The following is a 17848-nucleotide window of genomic DNA, read 5'->3' as shown; positions in this document are numbered from 1 at the left end:
CGCAGCACCTTGACCTTTGAGCTGGTGACCCCAAAGTCAGTAGGGGTGGTGTACTCATTAAGTACTATCAGCATGTGAAGTTTGAAGGTCCTGAATGAAGTTGTTTGCATGTAAAGTGCCTTCATGCAAAAAGTTAACGTTGGCCCCTGTGACCTTGACCTTTGACCTGGTGACCCCAAAGTCAGTAGGGTTTGTGTACTCATAAAGTACTATCAGCATGTAAAGTTTGAAGGTCCTGTGTGCAGTGGTTCGCAAGAAAAGTGCCTTCATACAAAAAGTTAACGTTGGCCCCTGTGACCTTGACTTTTGACCTGGTGACCTTAAAGTCAGTAGGGGTGGTGTACTCAATAAGTACTATCAGCATGTGAAGTTTGAAGGTCCTGGGTGCAGTGGTTCGCGAGTAAAGTGCCTTTATGCAAAAAGTTAACATTGTGACTAACGAACGAACTTACTAACGGACGGACAGTTGAAAACTAATATGCCTCCCTTCGGAGGCATAAAAAGAATATGCAAACACTCAGAAACTATATCTGAGGAAGAAGACAAGGAAGTAGCTACAATTTACATATATTGTATTTTATATGGCATTAAAACTATTACCCAAGTAAGAATTGGAAAATATTGCTCATTTGAGTCTAAAAAATTAACAAGAAGGGAAAAGATGTCTCTTACTTTCTAATCTGGAAGGTGTGTGATATTTGGCCAAGTGTCTTCAGTAGGTGTACCCAGTAATCTGTATCAAAGTTAAGGGAATTGTGCATATTGCATCAAAATCATTTTTTTTACGATAACTTGTATTGCAGATGTGTTTCAAGTATTGCACTAGAGAACTAATCATCTAACTGGTAAAATTTAAGTTTAAATTTCTGATAAGATATGATCTGCAACTGAAATAAATATAACCTCAATACATACTGAGGTGACCAAAAAGTTAGTCTTTGTTTACAGTAACCACTAACCCAGCCCCGAGTTACCTGGCATAGCCTGGGAATCCTGTCTGACAATTTCTAACCTTTTATTTACCTGCAAATTGACAATATATAATATCAGAAACTCGATGAATGCCAATTAACACTGATTAGCGCAAATTAAGTGGCATCTTTTAATGCATAAATATTAAGTATGATTTCTTTTGACAAAGCACCAATAGTATCAACAGCGTCCCAGGCTATACCTGGCGCTACATCCTACTCTAAAAGTTTTGTTATGTTTCTAATGTTACAACTTCATATTTATAAGTTAGCAAAAATTAAATCTTGAGACAAATAAATGAAAATGGACATTAATTTGCCAATATCATGAATCGTTTTACTTAAAGAAGAAAAAATTCTGATTTCTGACATAATAATATGTAACACTGAAATTTCTAATGTCCTATCTATAAAGAAATAAAATAAACATATCTATTGAACTATAAATTCTGAAGACAAAATTCTAAACATTTTTTCTAGATCTGACTTGTTTCACCATTTATTCTCATCGTGATCACATGTTTTGTCAGTACAATGAAAACAACTTAATATTGGAGATGAAATCGGCTATTAACTTGTACTGCTTTAAATAGTAAGTGTCAATATAATCAATGTAACAATTGTAGAATTTAAAAATATAAAAGATCAGTGTCATATAATGAAACACTTAAAGACTTGTGAGACACAGCCTTTTTCACAACAACTTACTGCCGGTGAATATCAGATCAGGGAACCATGAAATCAACTTAGCTCTATATCTATCTCCTATTATTGTGTTTACAATTTACACAGTTGCAAAACCACAGTTTTTAAAAGCATGCACTATTTAAATCAATTATTAATCTCCTGATCATAACTTTGATTTTCAAATATTTAAACAATGACCACTGCTAGAAAGAAAATGACTGGACTGAAGGTTCTACATTTCAATAATGGTTTTATTCAAGGATACTCAAAAATTCTCTTCAGTTGGTCTTCAACATCATTTCCTGGAAACAATGGTCTTCCAGCATTTCTGCAATTACACAGATAAGACTGATTTGTATGGATATAAACATTTAGAAAAGGCATTTTTAGCCCATTCATCATCAGATGGTGGGCTATTCAAATCACTCTGCGTCCGTGGTCCGTCGTCCTTCCATCCGTCCGTCCTTCCATCTGTCCGTTTACAATTTCTTGTTATTGCATCTCCTCAGAAGCTACCAGGGGGATTTTGACCAAACTTTGTCAGAATGATGTATTGGTACCCTAGTTGTGTCCCCTGAAAATCAGACTGGTTCAACAATTTTTTAGTGAGTTATGGCCCTTTGTTTATTTCTATAATTTACATAGATTTATTTAGGAAAAAACTTTGAAAATCTTCTTGTCCAAAACGACAGAGCCTAGGGCTTTGATATTTGGTATGAAGCATCATCTAGTGGTCCTCTACCAAGGTGATTCAAATTATTTCCCTGGGGTCTAATATGGCCCCGCCCTGGGGGTCACATGGTTTATATAGACTTATATAGGGAAAAACTTTAAAAACCTCTTGTTCAAAACCACAGGGCCTAGGGCTTTGATATTTTGTATCATCTAGTGGTTTTCTACTAAGATTGTTCAAATTATCCCCCTAGGGTCAAATATGGCCCTGCCCCGGGGGTCACATGTTTTACATAGACTTATATAGGGAAAAACTTTGAAAATCTTCTTGTCCAAACCACAAAGCCTAGGGCTTTGGCATTTGTAATATAGCATCATCTAGTGGTTCTCTACCAAGTCTGTTCAAATTATCCCCCTAGGGTCAAATATGGCCACACCCTGGGGGTCACATGGTTCATATAGACTTATATAGGGAAAAGCTTTTAAAATCTTCTTGTCAATAACCTACAACATTTAAATTTGGACCACATGTATGGTTTTGAGTGGCAAGATGAACCTTGACATGAGTTGACCTTGACTTTGACCTAGTGACCTACTTTCAAATTTCTGTAGCTACAGCCTTCAAATTTGGACCACATGCATAGTTCTGTGCACTGAAAAAAAACTTTGACCTTGATATTGACCTAGTGACCTACTTTCACATTTCTCAAGCTACAGCCTTCAGACTCGGACCACATGCATAGTTCTGTGTTCCGAAATAAAATTTGACCTTGATTTTGACCTAGTGACCTTCTTTCACATTTCCTGAGCTACAGCCTTCAAATTTGGATCACTTGCATAGTTTTGTGTACCGAAATGAACTTTAACCTTAAGATTGACCTAGTGACCTACTTTCATATTTCTGTAGCTACAGGTTTCAAATTTAGACCACATGCATAGGATCATGTACTGAAACAAACTTTGACCTTGACATTGACCTAGTGTCCTACTTTCACATTTTTGAAGGTACAGGCTTTAAATTTGGACCACATGCATAGATTTGTGTTCTGAAGTGTAATTTGACCTTGATTTTGACTTAGTGATCTACTTTCACATTTCTCAAGCTACAGTTTTCAAATTTGAACCACATGCACAGTGGTGTGTACGGAAATAAAATTTGACCATGAGCTAGTCAATAAGTCTTGAAATTTGGAACACCCAAAAATGGCACAATGGTGGGCACCAAGATCACTGAGTGATCTCTTGTTCAACTAATGATGCTTTTGAGAAAAGTGCATGTCTCCCACAACTGCAACAATGAACAAGAGCTGTCAAATGACAGCACGCTCGACTATTCGAAGAATTGATTGAAGAATGGGGTCAAAATATTTCCATAGATTTTTAGAGAAAACAAAAAAAATGGATTAAACAAAAAATGTTCCTGTATTTGTGGATTTCGATTAGTCTTGCACTAAATGGCAATGTGTGACCACGATGGCAAATATGTTATGTTATATGTTAGGCAAAATATAGACTTGTATGAAATTTTTTTACTAATTTCCAAGTCCAAAAAGGGCCATAATTCAGTCAAAATAGTTGACAGAGTTATGTACTCTTGCCTACAGATGGAAATCATGTTGATAAACTAGTGTTAAAAGTTTCAAAGCTGCAGTTCAAATAGTTTTGACAAAACTGTGACTGACTTGTAAGAAAAACTGAACAAATTTCAAAGTCCAAAAAGGGCCATAATTCAGCCAAAATAGTTGTCAGAGTTATGTACTCTTGCCTACAGACAGAAATCATAATGATAAACATGTGTTTAAAGTTTAAAAGCCATTATGTCTAATAGTCTTGACAAAACATGGACATATACAAAACAGAACCAATTTCCAAGTTCAAAAAGGGCCATAATTCAGCCAAAAAAGATGACAGAGTTATGTACTCTTGCCTATTGATAGAGACTGTTATACTGAACAAGTTATAAAGTTTCAAAGCCATTATGTCAAACACTTTACACAAAATATAAACTGGTATGAAAAACTTAACCAAGATTTCTAAGTCAAAGGGGGCCATAATTCAGCCAAAATGCTTGATGGAGTTATGTACTCTTGCCTACAACTGGACATGGTGATGGTAAACAAGTGTTGAAAGTTTTAAAGCTTTATCTCAAAAGACTTTGTCAAAATATCAACTGGTTCGAAAAACTTAACCAAGATTTCTAAGTCAAAAGGGGCCATAATTCAGTCAAAATGCTTGACAGAGTTATGTACTCAAGCCTATACCTGGCTATGGTGATGGTAAACAAGTGTTGAAAGTTTCAAAGCTTTATCTCAAAAGACTTTGTCAAAATGTGGACTGGTACGAAAAACTTAAACAGGGCGTGATGCCGACACTGTGATGAGTAGGATAGCTCTACTTATTCTTCGAATAGTCGAGCTAAAAATGTCTAGTTTCTCTCGATGGCTTTGAAGAATGGACCCCATTGAAAAATGTCTAGTTTTTCTCGATCCAATCAGTAATTCAAGTGCCATAATTCGAAAGTGCCTGGGCGGATTTGGCTAGTTATCGAACTTGGTCGAGGTCTCATGGTCAAACACATTTTGTTCAAGTTTGGCGAAGATCAGATGAGAAATGTTTAACTTAGTGTGTGGACAAGCTTTGTGACAGACAGACAGACAGACAGACAGACAGACACACAGACTGGAGTAAATCAATATGTCTCCCACACGACTGTGTGGTGGGAGACATAATTCTTAAATGCACTGAGATTTTGTCTATAAATTATCTTTCTTTATAATTGAACTTTGGTCTTATTATTTTTGTTTGTCAACTATTCAAAATGGTGTCGGTCGCTCGATTCAGGGGTCGTGGGTTAGACCCCCACTGGGGTCTTCTTCATATGACTCCTCATATGACACCAGTACTGGTTTTTCCAGGAAGCAGACTCAAGAGTGATTCCAATAAGCTTAAGTTTTTATCACGATCGAGCTAAAACAAATTAGTATAAACTAAACTAAAGAAAGAACATGCACAAGTCCAGGATCAAACCCTAACAGCAATAAAAATGTTCCCCTGCTCTTAACCAATACACCACAGGGGGTATGTACTTAATGCTAAATCTGAAGAAAAAATGGTAGTTTACCTCCAATATTCCTGTATTCCGTTACATATGCTTCTCAATTTTGAATGGAAAAAATAGTAAAAACTACTAGTTCTAATGTGTTTCCATAACTAAATTTCAAAGCCTTCTTAAAAAATAAAGCAGTAATTTCCTGAAATCTTAAAATTTTCTTTTTGTTTGTACAATCTGAAAATCAATATATTTAATATTACACCAATATATATAACACTTTATATGTGTAAGCACTGGGTTAAAAGATCATTACTTCTTTGGTTAATAGTCCCCTAAAGGACTTAAACTTCTTTTTAATGGGATTTTAATAAAATTTGAACAAATTTTCCCAATAAAAAGATCTGTCATGAGCAGTTCTCAGACCTCTAGCTAAAGGTCAAGGTTATACACTCGAGTAATTTCATCTCTGGCAGTCATGTTTTTTGATTAATCATAATAATTTGAAAAATCTTGATAAATGATCATCCAGGGAAACATTTCTAAGAAAGTATTCTGAAATCTAGCCAATGATTTTTAACTAGAAGATTTTATGGATATACACGGGATGGATTTCTTTAACAGAAGACAACCATTTAATGGTTATAAGGGAAATGACATTTGAAGAAAATGCTGAAGAAAAACAAGAGGGCCATGATGGCCCTATATCGCTCACCTGTTATCATTGCACTTGAGGACAAGAAGGTCCTTAGAAAAAATATCTAAATCCAAAGGACAGGAACAACTAAGGGAAGAAATTTAACCAAAAAGAAGAAAAAAATTCTTACAAGGTATAGATATGGCTAATAATAAAAAAAGTCACTAAAAATAAGCTATTTATAGTAACGTAAAAGGGAAATAATTTAAAACAAATATTGTAAGTGAACAAAAGAAGGATCTGCCAAATAAATATGTTGGCATAAATGAAATTTCAGATCAGTATCTTCATTAGTTATGGAGATATACCCATTTTAATTTGAAATAAAGGGAGGTAATTTGACATAAAATCAGTCCATAGTTATCTACCCTGATTCTCAGTCCAACTAATAACAATAATGAAATTTCAAATAAGTCCTTTAAGTACTTACTGATATAAATCCATTTTGATTACAATCAGGGGAGGTAATCAGATACAAGAGATCACAGAGTGATCTTGGCACCCATCAATGTGCCATTTTTGAGTGTTCCAAATTTCAAGACTTACTGACTAACTCAAGGTCAAATTCCATTTCAGTACATAACACTGTGCATGTGGTCCATGCATGTGGTCCAAGTTTGAAAGCTGTAGCTTGAGAAATGTGAAAGTAGGTCACTAGATCAATTTCAAGGACAAAGTTCTTTGTACACAAAACTATGCATGTGCATCGAACTTGAAGGCTGTAGTTTGAGAAATTTGAAAGTAGGTCACTAGGTCAATCTTAAGGTCAAAGTTTATTTTGGTACACAAAACTATGCAAGTGATCCAAATTTGAAGGCTGTAGCTTGAGAAATGTGAAAATAGGTCACCAGGTCAAAATCAAGGTCAAATTTCATTTCAGAACACAAATCTATGCATGTGGTCCAAATTAGAAGCCTGTACCTTCAAAAATGTGAAAGTAGGTCACTAGGTCACTAGGTCAATGTCAAGGTCAAAGTTTGTTTCGGTACACAATCCTATGCATGTGGTCTAAATTTGAAGCCTGTAGCTACAGAAATGTGAAAGTAGTTCACTAGGTCAATCTTAAGGTCAAAGTTCATTTCGGTACACAAAACTATGCAAGTGGTCCAAATTTGAAGGCTGTAGCTTGAGAAAAGTGAAAGTAGGTCACTAAGTCAAAATCAAGGTCAAATTTTATTTCGGTACACAGAACTATGCATGTGGTCCAAATTTGAAGCTTGTACCTTCAAAAATGTGAAAATAGGTCACTAGGTCAATGTCAAGGTCAGTTTGTTTTGGTACACAAAACTATGCACGTGGTCCAAATTTGAAGGCTGTAGCTTGAGAAATGTGAAAGTAGGTCACTAGGTCAAAATCAAGGTCAAATTTCATTTTGGAACACGAAACTAAGCATGTGGTCCAAATTTGAAGCTTGTACCTTCAAAAATGTGAAAATAGGTCACTAGGTCAATGTCAAATTTTTTTTGGTGCACAAAACTATGCATGTAGTCCAAATTTGAAGGCTGCAGCTACAGAAATGTGAAAGTAGGTCACTAGGTCAAAATCAAGGTCAACTCATGTTATAGGTTATAGACAAGAATATTTTAAAAGCTTTTCCCTATACAAGTCTATATGAACCATGTGACCCCCAGGGTGGGGGCCATATTTGACCCTAGAGGGATAATTTGAACAAACTTGGTAGAGAACCACTAGATAAGGCTACATTACAAATATCAAAGCCCTAGGCTTTGTGGTTTGGACAAGAAGATTTTCAAAATTTTTCCCTATATAAGTCTATGTAAACCATGTGACCCCCAGGGCAGGGCCATATTTGACCCTAAGGTGATAATTTGAACAATCTTAGTAGAAAACCACTAGATGATGTCACATATAAAATATCAAAGCCCTAGGCCCTGTGGGTTTGGACAAGAGGTTTTTCAAAGTTTTTCCCTATATAAGTCTATATAAACCATGTGACCCCAGGGGCGGGGCCATATTAGACCTCAGGGAAATAATTTGAATCATCTTCGTAGAGGACCACTAGATGATGCTTCATACCAAATATCAAAGCCCTAGGCTCTGTGGTTTTGGACAAGAAGACTTTCAAAGTTTTTTCCTATATAATTCTATGTATATTATAGAAATAAACAAAGGGCCATAACTCACTCAAAAATTGTTGAACCAGTCTGATTTTCAGGGGGACACAACTAGGGTACCAATACATCATTCTGACAAAGTTTGGTCAAAATCCCCCTGGTAGTTTCTGGGGAGATGCAATAATGAGAAATTGTTAACAGACGGAAGGACGACGGACCACGGATGCAGAGTGATTTGAATAGCCCACCATCTGATGATGGTGGGCTAATAAAATAACTCTGGAACCTACGACTGGATCTGATTTGTCATGGAATCCAAGATTTATTGTTGTTGAAGATATTTTGGAAGTTTGTATCAAATAAAACCATAAATGAAGTCTCTATATGGCTGCAAAAGCCAAAATAGCCGATTTTGGACCTTTATGGGGCCATAACTCTTGAACCCAAGATGGAATCTGGCCAGTTCAAGACAGGAAGCAAGATCTTGTGGTGATACAAGTTGTGTGCAAGTTTGGTTAAAATCAAATCATAAATGAAGCTGCTATTGTACAGACAAGGTCAAAATAGCTAATTTTGGCCCATTCAGGGGCCATAACTCTGGACCCCATTATGGGATCTGGCCGGTTCAAGAAAGGAACTCAGATCTTATGGTGACACAAGTTTTGTGCAAGTTTGATTAAATTCAAATCATAAATGAAGCTGCTATTGTGCAGACAAGGTCAAAATAGCTAATTCTGGCCCTTTCAGGGGCCATAACTCTGGAACCCATAATGGAATCTCGCCAGTTCAAGAAAGGAACCAAGATCTTATGGTGATACAAGTTGTGTGCAAGTTTGGTTAAAATAAAATCAGAAATGAAGCTGCTATTGTGCAGACAAGGTCAAAATAGCTAATTCTGGCCCTTTCAGGGGCCATAACCTTGAAACCCATAATGGGATCTGGCTAGTTCAAGAAAGGAACCAAGATCTTATGGTGACACAATCCCAATATGATACCTGTAGGTGCTGAACAATATAACCACTGGTGATAAATTGTTCTGCAATTATTTTTGTAACAGCTTCTTAGTAGAGCAAACACTTACGTTAAACACAATAATTTTCTTTCCAACTATGTCAGCTTCTTTAACCTCTTTCAGAGCAACAAGCCCTGTTCAACCAAATCTCATTCTTCCTTGCTGTGTTTCCATTAGCAATATAGTATTATTTTTTTTTTGGTTAGATTTAACGTTGCACCGACACATGATAAGTCATATGGCAACTTTCCAGTTTTAATGGTTGAGGAAGACCCCAGGTGCCCCTCCATGCATTATTTCATCATGAGCGGGCACCTGGGTAGAACCACCGACCTTCCGCAAGCCAGCTGGATGGCTTCCTCATGTGAAGAATTCAACGCCCCGAGTGAGGCTCGAACTCACATCGATGCGGGGCAAGTGATTTGAAGTCAGCAACCTTAACAACTCGGCCACGGAGGCCCTCTCAATATAATAACCTCTCCGTCTATAAAATATACATTGTATACTAACTGAACCTAACATATTAATTGCATGTGTCAACAAAGTTCCATACTGACATAATATATATATATACACCCATCACAGCAAATTACTTTTGATTTATAAAATACTCTTCTGATTGAGCAGTCTGATTAAGTCAACTTCAATTATACATACCTCTGCTGAAAAAAATCTAACTGGAATACCAAAAGCCCTTGCCAAACCAAAGTCTGCCAGTTTCAATTCTCCACTCTAAAATATACCATATATACTAAAGCATATTCATGTAGTCGTACCATTCATCATTTATACTAGTATAAATCTAAAACTTTAATAATGTTAAAACTGTTGGAAAAAGTGCACATTATTGTCCGGTAAAAGTTGACATTATTTTGATGCGGTTTATTGCGTGACATCTGGGATGTCTCTTCCTTGGTCCTTGCTACATAACTAGAGAGTTGATTTATAGCTTTAATATGAGCCACAAGTAGGCTGATTTCCTCACCCAAAAACATTGATATACCGATACTGTTTAAGTACAATAAAATTCTGGGTAAAACCATCAACCTTCCCTAATCCAATGTTTCACGCTATGTTTCTCTATGTAATCTGAAGTTCACAATGGCATGGTCTAGTTTTTGGAAATTACAGTCGCCATCTGACAATTACCGATAATGGTATAATTAGGTGTGATGGTCAGTCAAAGTACTGTTAATATCTCGGAAAACATTTTTCTTCTCTGAATGAAATAAACTGAGTGAATTTCACTCGTGTTGTTCTTATTAATGCCTTGTAATTAAAGATCTTCCTAACATTGCTTTAATAACCTTTATGTAAGTGTAAGCGTTTTGCCGATATACCGTAGTTCCCAGTTTGTCAGAAAACTTAGGAAATACCAGATATTTTAACAGCTGGTATATAAACGACTGAAAACACAGAAAATACAAGTCATCTTAACAGCTGGTATATAAATGACTAAAAATACATGAAATACAAGACATGGATAAAGCTGGTACAATGTACTATATATATTAAGTGACTGAAAACACAAGAAATACTAGACCTCGCCACAGCTGGTACATAAATGCCAAAGAATACAGGAAATACCAGACTTCATAACAGCTGGTACATAAATGACAGAAAATACAGGAAATACCAGACATTGTAACAGCTGGTAAATAAATGCCAAAGAATACAGGAAATACCAGACTTCATAACAGCTGGTACATAAATGTTAGAAAACACAGGAAATACCAGACAGTGTAACAACTGCTATATGTACATAAATGACAGAAAATACAGGAAATACCAGCCATTGTAACAGCTGGTACATAGCAAATGAAAGTAAAGGCAAAACCAGCCATCCTGATAGCCGGTACATAAATTACTGAATATACATGAAACACAAAACACTGTTACAGCAGCTGATAAATGGCTGAAAATACATGTATCTATCTTGTTCCGGAACCACTGTCAGTATATTTAATAACGACAATGTATTTTGTTTTATGCCCTTGCTGTATATTTATATGTACCAGGGTTGAAATAAAAGAATAGCTGAGTTGAGTTGGTTAGTAGGCTTGAAGACTGGAGAAATTTAAGGACTGGCAGAAGGCTTGAAAAATGGAGAAATTTAAGGACTGGTTAGTAGGCTTGAAGATTTGAGAAATTTAAGGACTGGTTTAAGTACATGTAGGCTTGAAGATTGAAGAAATTTAAGGACTGGTTTGTAGGCTTGAAGATTGGAGAAGACATTTAAGGACTGGTTAGTAGGCTTGAAGATTGGAGAAACTTAAGGACTTGTAGGCTTGAAGATTGGAGAATTTAAGGACTGGGAAGTAGGCCTGAAGATTGGAGACATCTAAGAACTGGGTAGTAGGCTTGAAGATTGGAGAAACTTAAGGACTTGTAGGCTTGAAGATAAGGGAATTTAAGGACTGGGAAGTAGGCCTGAAGATTGGAGAAATTTAAGGACTGGGTAGTAGGCTTGAAGACTGAGCAAATTTAAGGACTGGGTAGTAGGCCTGAAGATAGGAGAAATTTAAGGACTGGTTAGTAGGCTTGAAGATTGGGCAAATTTAAGGACTGGGTAGTAGGCTTGAAGATAGGAGAAATTTAAGGACTAGTTAGTAGGCTTGAAGATTAGAAAAATTTAAGGACTGTGTAGTAGGTTTGAAGATTGGAGAAATTTAAGGACTGGTTTGTAGGCTTGAAGACTGGACAAAATTAAGGACTATACAGCAGGCTTGATGATTGGAGAAATTTAAGGACTGGTTAGTAGGCTTGAAGATTAGAGAAAATGAGAAAAAAACTGGTTAGTAGGAAAGAAGATTTGAGGTATTTAAGAACAGGTTAGTAGTACTGAAGATGAAAGAAATTTGAGAACTGGTTAGTTAGATTGAGGATTGAGAAATTTAAGAATTGGTTAATAGGGTGAAGACTGAAGAACTGGTTAGTAGGATTAAAGAATGGAAGTAATTTAAAAACAGGTTAGTAGGATTGAAAATCAAAGAAATTTAAAACTGAGGATTGGAAACCAGTCTCAATATAATACTTCTGTGTCATTTGTCAGTTTCAGAGTGAGCCCAGAATTAACCAATCAGATGCTGTATTTGAAGACTGATCTCGAAACTTAATTAGCTCCTAGCAGTACATTCAACAGTACTAGCCTTTGACCTGCTGACCCCAAGTGATTCTGCCTTTGCGACCAGCATGATCATGCTGCACGTCTGTGCAGGCTGATCAAGGTCTGCACTGTTTGCTATTCATTTAGTAAATTTTCAGTGAACACCCCTTTGAATAACATATGTAAATGGTACTGTCCTAATTGAATGATTGACCAGTCCATTGCAGAAATTTAGCAAGGTAAAGGTTGTCATAAGATGGTGCAGTCAGTAAACCTTAACATTCTTGGATTCTTGACCAGTACCTGACAACATCATGAAATGAGTCAGTGATGAATGATTAATTATGGTAAAAGCAGAAATTTTTAGGAGGGTTTAATTTTCGCTATATTCTCAAGGTCCCTCACTTTGCAGACATTAATCTTTGCGTGAATATTAACCATTAGTGTAAAACAAATCACGCAATTTCTTCTTTACACAAACCTTACCCAACAGAAATGGAAACGGCCATATGATATTTACAGAAATTGGCTTTTGTTTAGTGTTTCTGTTGTAACTGTGCGATAGTATAATTTTCAAATGACCAGAACAAACCACATAACTGTTAAATTTAGAGCATTATAATCACGCCCAGTAATCTCCAGAATCATAACCTTTCAGTTACGTATAGAAATGCTTCTGTTGTGATTTCTGGTTATGATGGTTTTCACGTAAAAACAGTAACATAGTAAGGAATTCTTTCTAATATAACTATAAATGAAAAATCAGCAAATGCTATTCGATGCACGATTGAACAATGATTACATACACACAAGATTTTCTGTGCAGCGACCAACAGTTTGCTTGCTGTAAACTTTAGAAGTTGAACACATGATGACATTTCAGCGTTTTTGTGCCACCAATACTGCTTTCTTCTATTGTTTTCAAACGCATACGTTTTCTTGCGCCAAATAGTCGGCATCAGCCTATCAATGGTACACAAACGTTTAAGGTATTAGGCCCATAATTGAGTACCTTCTTTTTTAAGAGTATTCAATTCCTACCATAATCCTACTTTGACTGCCATTTTCAGGGGTGCGTAGGTTCAAACCCCACTGGGACCAAAATTTGTTTTCCTTATTTTCCATTTTTTTCTAGGAAGTTTTCACTTCTTTCGATTATACAATTCTTGTTAATGATTTTTTGCATAAAAATGGGGAAAAAACATTTGATAAGCGATTTCTTGCTGTTCAAAGTGAATTTACCTCTGCAACAGAAGGCGTAGAGTTGCAAATTTAAAATTACTGAGTTACATATGGTAAAAGTTCTTTATTTTGCCTTCAATCTTTAGATTACATATTGTGGAAGTAATGTAGGTAGGGTTTACTTCTGCCCCAAGGTTATTTTTGAATGAAGCGAGCAAAATTCAAAACAGACTCACAGCATTCGACCTTAATTTTTCAAAGTTGGAGTTAGAGTTCTGTGACTGTCACATTAAACCCGTTTACTTGAGGCACCCTAAAAAAGATGATATTGACAGTTTTATTTTAAGTTTTATATAGGTTTACCAATAGTTTGATGTTTATTTCATAAAAAATAATGGTAAAATGAATTCTCTGTAAACGTTTTAGATAAAGGCCATCACTCTGAAATTTGTCCCCACTTGAGCTTGAGGAAATACCATTAATTATACAAAATTTATAAAAAATGGCATGGTAAAAGTTTTTAAAAATTTGCAACACAATGTAAAGCACTATCAACTGTAAGAATATACCAAGTAAATGCCATTTCTTAAACATTACTATTAGGGGCCTAATACCTTAATTTTAACACAACAAAAACATGCGAGAGCATTCTTTACGAAGGAAATGTTGCAGTTTATTTGGTGTTATGATTCGGTTAATGAAGTTATGATTCTTCAAATGAGGTTATGATTCTTTGTAAAACAATATCTGCCGTAGGAAATCCAGACTGTTCTGTCATGAAAAGCAAAATAAAATCATGGATGTGTGGATTACCATGTCTGAATTGAATGTCTATTCGTGGTTGCTAATATTATTTCCATTATCTCAGTTGTTTAACGATGAAGTCGCGCTTTAAATTTTCATGTTAGAAATTAAAGCGCAATGGCTTAAGCCTATCGTCTTGCCTATAGAAGGGCCCATTCTGAAACAATGTATATATTTTGTTACCATGGTGATACTAACCTCTAACCTCTAGTCAGTATGTCATACATATTATACACTAAATGCATGCAAACATGCAATAATTTGCACATTTTTGCCGTGTACACACACGTGACATTAGATAATCACTTCTAGGCATGCGCAGAAGACTGCTCCAATTCTGCAGTGAACAGGCCTAAGACCACAGTTATTTTTACTATATGTTCTATATAGGCACTGGACACTATAACAGTTTTGCATGCATTCCAACCCCTATAAAAATACCTGAACTCAACAGAACTATTCAAGAGAAAAAATTCCAGCCACAGTAAACATTGGGTTGACCGGCTCTTTTTTCCACCATTTTGAACCAAATCACATGCGTATGAAGACTACTCTCTAGATGGCCGCAAACAGGCAAAACAGGCCCTATCAAAAAGTCATGTTATGCATATTCTGACATTCTCATTCTGTCAAATTGCACATGTACCTACTATTTCATATCTCCTCTATTAAATCATGCCATTTATTGCAGGTCTTTCACTCAAAAATTCACCAATATTCACCATCAAACATAGGAACTATTTTCCCCATAACCTCTTCCGTATTGTGGTCAACCAAGGGCAAATAACTGTCGTCTTGTGCCTATTTAGACCTATTTTTCTCTTCAAACTGAAAAATATTTTACCAGTACAATCTCAGATGTATAGCAAATCAAATCTGAAAGTTACACCTCTGTTGAATAATGCACTAAAATTTGACAGCTTCCAATATTACACATGGTATCGGTCAAATCTGAGCAAAAAAAAAAAAAAAATCACGTACTTTTCAGATGAAAAAAACGCAAAATTCTATAACTTTTTTGTTTGATGAGATTTTCACCCAAAATAAAAAACAGCATGTTTCCTTATTATACATCTATCCAAATTAAGAGCCACTTCAAGTCTGGTTACAATATCACTGTTCCAATTTTAAGGAAAACTATTCATATTACACCTGGGGTCTTCCTCCACCATCAAAGCTGGAAAGTCGCCATATGACCTGAATTGTGTCGGAGCGACGTTAAACCCAACTAAATAAAATAAATAAATATTCATATTACAAAAAGCACGTCAAAACGTGTAGTCTACTCACACAAAAAAGTAAAATGTGAACTAAGAAAAATCCTGTAGCTGTCAAATTTGCCCTTTTTAAGCAGCCCAGTATGTGGCAAATATGAGAATGAATAGCTTTTGTACATGTATGTGTCACATACTTTTCAGTGATCATTCATTTATGGCTACCCTAGGTAAAATGAGCCAAACAGCTCTGAAAAGTTCAATATGTGAGCTTACTAAAAAGCTTACGAGTCTTTCTGGAATGAATATTTCACTCAAATCTTACAGTTTATAGGCATTTAGTGCACTCTGTAAATGAAACATGCACACTATGCCCATTTACACTGCACAAAATCTTACAGTGTGTGTCATAGCTGAGCATTCTGGCAAAACAGCCCCTATCTCTATAAAGAATGATTTTAATGTACATCACTGCCTGCTGAATGTTCCAAACTGGCTTAATTTCAGCAAAAACCTTAATAAATATTAACCTGAGAAACTACAACTGGTGCTCCTAGTTTTTCCAGTGACTAATACCAATGGAAGTGACCCTTCGTGTGACCGAACCAGGATCTTCTGTGTGACTGAAAGGCTGTGTGACTGGAAGGCCTTCAGCCGAACAACACCTGAAATATGAGTTGGGCTAGTCATAATTTCTTAGATTGACTACTTAATCACTTTAAATGATTGTATGTATGTGCACACTATATTTCAAAATAATCTGACTGCAAAGAAAGTGTGAAATGCTAAAAAGTGCTCCTCAAAGCAACTTTTCTATGAATATTTATATTACAATCTCCTTTCCCCATACTGAAACTGTCATAATGTAATATAAAACCTCAAATTCAAGTCTTATGTATGTAAAATGTGTCATAACAAACAGTCTGAATAACAAAACTATCAATCACAAAGCAGTCTGTCCAGTTTCCTTGCTTTACTGACTGCTAGATCTGAAGCAATGTTAACTATTTTCAGGTAAAATTAGCTACAATCTGGACTGAGTATTCACACTGGAAATACAGCTTACTGCATCAACTATTATGAACAAATTCCTGTCCAATTTCATGGTAACTGATTATAAATGTTATCTCACTACCACACATGATTTAAAAAAGTAGTCATTATGGCAAAACTGGCTGAAATAATGTTATTCCGCTACAATTCTATTTTCTAGCTTATTTTCGCTTGCCGATGCAATTTAACGAAGTCTATTAAATTTTACAAAATCACAGAAAGTACCTGATCTTGATTAAAAGCATCTAAAATGGAATTATTTACCCATTCACAACACCGAACAACTGTCTTCGGTCAAATCTGAGAAGCTGTAGACATATATGTACAAAGGCGGTCAATCTCCATCTATGCGACAATTAAACTTCACATTGTCCGAGTGCTCTCATTTCAGGTTTTTAGGTACTAAAAGTGTAAGAAATCCAACAGAATAAGTAAATATACAATTCAGGACCTCAGATATGATGATTTATGCTCAATTAAGCATTAAGGAAACCAATATGCAAGTCTAGAATGTGAAAATCTGCTTGTTTTCCTTCAAAATCAATTAAAATATGCCTATTTCAGGCCTAATCTGTCCAATTTTCAAGCCCTTGAACTGATTTTTCTTGCACAGATTATGATTACACATATTTCACTATTCAGACTGTGTGTACTCTGTAAATTCAAGTAACCAAAAGAGCAATTTCATGTAAACAAGAATAGAAAACAAGAGCTGTCGGAGGACAGCAACGCTCGACTATTCAACAGCCTTGTCAATTGAATGAATACAAAAGTTGAAAAAGGGGCATAATTTTGTAAAATGCAAAGTAGAGGTATTGAACCTCTGTACTGCATGTCATATCATGACAGTGAACAAGTGTGTGAAGTTTCAATCCTTTCCAATTTGTGGATACTGAGATACCAGCTTACATACAAAAACTTCACAAAAAACTGCTAAGTCAAAGGGGCATAATTTTGTAAAAATGCCAAGTAGAGTTATGGGACCTTCACAGTGCATGTTAGATCATGACAGTGAACAAGTGTGTGAAGTTTCAATCCATTCTAATTAGTGGATACTGAGATATCAGATTACATACAAAAATTTAACCAAAAACTGCTAAGTCGAAAAAGGGGCATAATTTTGAAAAAAAAGAGAGTAGAGTTATGGGACTTGCTTAGTGCATGTCAGATCATGATAGTGAACAAGTATGTGAAGTTTCAATCCATTCCCATTAGTAAGTACTGAGATACCAGCTTACATACAAAACCTTAACCAAAAATTTCTAAGTCGAAAAAGGGGCATAATTTTGTAAAAAAGCAAATAGAGTTATGGAACCTGTGCAATGT

General features: G+C 35.7%; 1 long non-coding RNA gene across 1 annotated transcript; it reads right to left on the bottom strand.

The window, feature by feature from the left end:
* Positions 1-672: 672 nt before the first annotated feature.
* LOC123534987 (uncharacterized) lies at positions 673-17225 on the bottom strand. The gene is made up of 5 exons (XR_008367326.1): positions 16787-17225; positions 16000-16134; positions 9821-9895; positions 1924-1986; positions 673-733 (listed from the first exon to the last, which is right to left on the bottom strand). It is a non-coding gene; the product is annotated as an uncharacterized LOC123534987 (long non-coding RNA).
* Between the last annotated feature and the right edge of the window lie 623 nt (positions 17226-17848).

The sequence above is a fragment of the Mercenaria mercenaria genome, chromosome 15 (assembly GCF_021730395.1).
Source record: "Mercenaria mercenaria strain notata chromosome 15, MADL_Memer_1, whole genome shotgun sequence".
NCBI classification, from domain to species: domain Eukaryota; kingdom Metazoa; phylum Mollusca; class Bivalvia; order Venerida; family Veneridae; genus Mercenaria; species Mercenaria mercenaria.
Note: the sequence above shows the minus strand (reverse complement) of the source record. Positions and strands in the feature narration are given on the sequence as shown.